Source organism: Sceloporus undulatus, chromosome 1 (genome assembly GCF_019175285.1).
Source record: "Sceloporus undulatus isolate JIND9_A2432 ecotype Alabama chromosome 1, SceUnd_v1.1, whole genome shotgun sequence".
Taxonomy (NCBI): Eukaryota; Metazoa; Chordata; class Lepidosauria; order Squamata; family Phrynosomatidae; genus Sceloporus; species Sceloporus undulatus.
Window position 1 is genome coordinate 330,279,996 of NC_056522.1, and position 2,989 is coordinate 330,282,984.

Genomic DNA, 2,989 nt, shown 5'->3' on the forward strand with positions numbered 1-2,989 from the left:
AAGTCTCTCCATTTTGATCCGGCTGAGTTTTTCCCAAGGCCATCATATTTTCTTCCCATCCTGATTTCATATTGGAATGTGTTTTCTTATGGTACTGAAATGTGCACACATTTTCATTCACTTTTTTTATTCTAATATATGCATTTGTTTCTGCAATCTACCTAATTTACACACCTTTAACTCATTGAGCAAATAAATTTTATTTGTATCTTTACCAATAATTCACATTTTAACTATTTGCATTTTGAAATACACACACTGGTGGGTTACAGACCGCTGCTTTGTGGCGGTCTGCCGCCACCACCGCCTGCTCCGCGAGGGAACTGTAGCAGCCACACCGCACAGCTCCCACGTGGAGCAAAAAAGGAGCTCCAAAATGGAGCTCCTTCTTGCGGCGCCTCCATGACGTCGCAAGGTACCGCTGGCGCATTCGCGACGTCATAGGTGCCGCGACACGTCTGGACGCTATGCGTCCGATACGTAAACATGGCGGCCCCCATGTGGAAGGGGCGCCGTCATGTTGTACATATGGAATACGTACTAGGGTTAGGGGGTTGCGGAAGCACCGCCCCTTCCTAACCCTAATACGTATTCTATATGTATTTTTTGGCGGTCTGTAACCCGCCACTGTTCACATTTTATCTCTCAGGTGTGTTCTATAAGCCTTTTTCTAATGAGGTGCATATTTCCCCACAAGTCATGTAGAAATGCCAGCTTTGTTGAGATTACCAAGCAAAATATAATTTCTCCTCCCCCCCCCCCCCAATTTAAATGGGCCCTGAAATAAGAGACCATAACAAATAAATTCTATTCATTTGGCCATCTTCTTTTTGCAGTATTAAGAAAAAAATTAATATGGTTGACAGGAAGAGAGTCATCCAACAGTAGCTTATAGTTATCTCTCCTGTACTCCCATCCAGCAAGTTAAATGGTATGTCTTTGGAGGAAATGTGGGGGATGAAGCAGAATTCCTCTGTAAAAAAAGAAAGAAATTATATTAGTCAGTTGGACTGAGAAAAGAAATTACTGAAAAAAGAAGGGCACTTGAAAATAAAACAAGTGTATCATGAACACAATAATTCCAGAAGACATTACACTGCAAACCTCTAATAATATAAACCTAAGCATCAATAAATCTTTTCATTCAATACTTAGTAATTAAAATGGATCCATTCCAATTCTATATATAGGGACTTGCATCACTTTTAGGCTGTAAGCCAAGAGGATCGGTCTTGAAGGCTCTACAGAGTTTTAAAATTCCTGAACTATGTTGTCCTTTGTCTTGGCACTCATGGTTTCCATTATTTCTGTCCCTTTTTCTGGACTTTCTCAAGTGGTTGCAACTGCATATATCACAGCAAAGGCCTATATTTCAGTAACAAAAGCACTTGTTTAATACCTTGCATTTCTAGGCTATGGTCACTCCAATAGCTGCTAATGCTCCTAAGGACATCACATCCCCCCATTTTTGAATAAAAATATTTAACTCAAGAATAGTGCCATGAAGCTGGAGACTCATGAATTTTTCTGCATTCATATATTTCAGATTGATTAGAAACTGCAAGTTGTTTCCCACATTTAGCTGTAAAACCATAGAACCATTGGAAGAGACCACAAGAGTCATCTACTTCAATGGTCTGCTATTCGGGAATACACAATCAAAGCATTTCCAACAGATGGCCATCCAGCCTCTGTTTGAAAACCTCCATAGAAGGAGATCCACACTCCTAGGCAGCCCATTCCACTGCTGAACAGCTCTTATCATCAGGATGTTTTTCCTAATGTTTAGGTGGAATCTCTTTGCCTGCAGTTTGAATTCACTGCTCCATGTTTTAGCCTCTGGAGCATCAGAAAATAAGCTTGATATCCTTTAAGATATTTAAAAATGACTGTCAGGTAATCTCTTAACCTTCTCTTAGCCATGCTAAACATCCCTAGCTCCTTAAACATCTCCCCAGGACACATTCCTGCTTGTCAATATATTCCTGGATTGTGATGCTGTGGTGAAGTGGTTTGAGTGGTGGACTACAACTCTGCAGATCAGGGTTCGATTCCCCACTCAGGAAACCACTGGATGGATCACATACTCTCAGAAGCAGAAAGCCCTGTGATAGGTTCACCTCAAGATTACAAAAATCTTTCAGTAGGGCTGATAATGCTAAGGAGACAAATTGAATGCACATGTCACATCAAAACAGGATGCTACTGTTTCCATTCCTAACAAAGAGAATGAAATATTCTTTCTCTAACTCTTTGTTATGTTCATTAGGATTAGCAATTTTCAACAGGGAATGTTTCTGTATATCATTTTGCATCCTCCTTCACACAATGGAACTATTCTTTCAAAGGTCTGGTAAAAGGCCCCTAGACATCACCTTTTGCACAAATATTAGCAATGGGAATTGCTGCATCATGTATGCCTCCAGGATCACATGTAACTGGGGAAAGAGGGAAAAACTGTTCTGTGGGCCTGGTGACATTTTACTCCTCTTCTTTTTTTCTGTAAGAAAAAGAAAAGAAAACCAAACGCTCATAATGATGCAGCATTTTCTTCAGACAAGCATTAAGCTAAGCCCACTTGTATCTGTCTCCGTACATTCAACTCCCCTTCACTCTGCCCATGTTTTTGAGCCAGCTAGAAAAAAGGTGCAATCTGTATGCTTTATCCTGTAAATTGGCATGCCTTCTCCTTCTGAATGAGTGTGAATATGCCATTCAGTTGTCTACATGTTCTTAAATTAAACTGGACTTGCAGCATTGCCATTTCCCTGATATTTCCATTTTCGCCCTTTCAGAAAAGAGACGGCTAGCCAAATCATCCATCTGGTCTCCTCATTCATGCTTATTTTAAAGAACTGCATAAACAGAAGTGTACTTCACACTCTCAGATTATGAGTTTTGTTTTTGATGTAAGAGTTGGACATCAGTTCTCATATATATATATATATATATATATATATATATATATATATATATATATATATTCATT

General features: G+C 39.5%; 1 long non-coding RNA gene across 3 annotated transcripts in view; it reads right to left on the reverse strand.

The window, feature by feature from the left end:
- Nucleotides 1–617: 617 nt before the first annotated feature.
- The window catches only part of LOC121919673, a 218,005-nt gene continuing 215,633 nt past the window's right edge, over nt 618–2,989 (reverse strand). For all 3 annotated transcript variants that reach the window (XR_006101551.1, XR_006101550.1, XR_006101552.1), the window contains 2 exons: nt 2,376–2,500; nt 618–973 (listed from right to left, as the gene is read on the reverse strand). This is a non-coding gene — a long non-coding RNA (uncharacterized LOC121919673). The remainder of the gene's footprint in view (nt 974–2,375; nt 2,501–2,989) is intronic.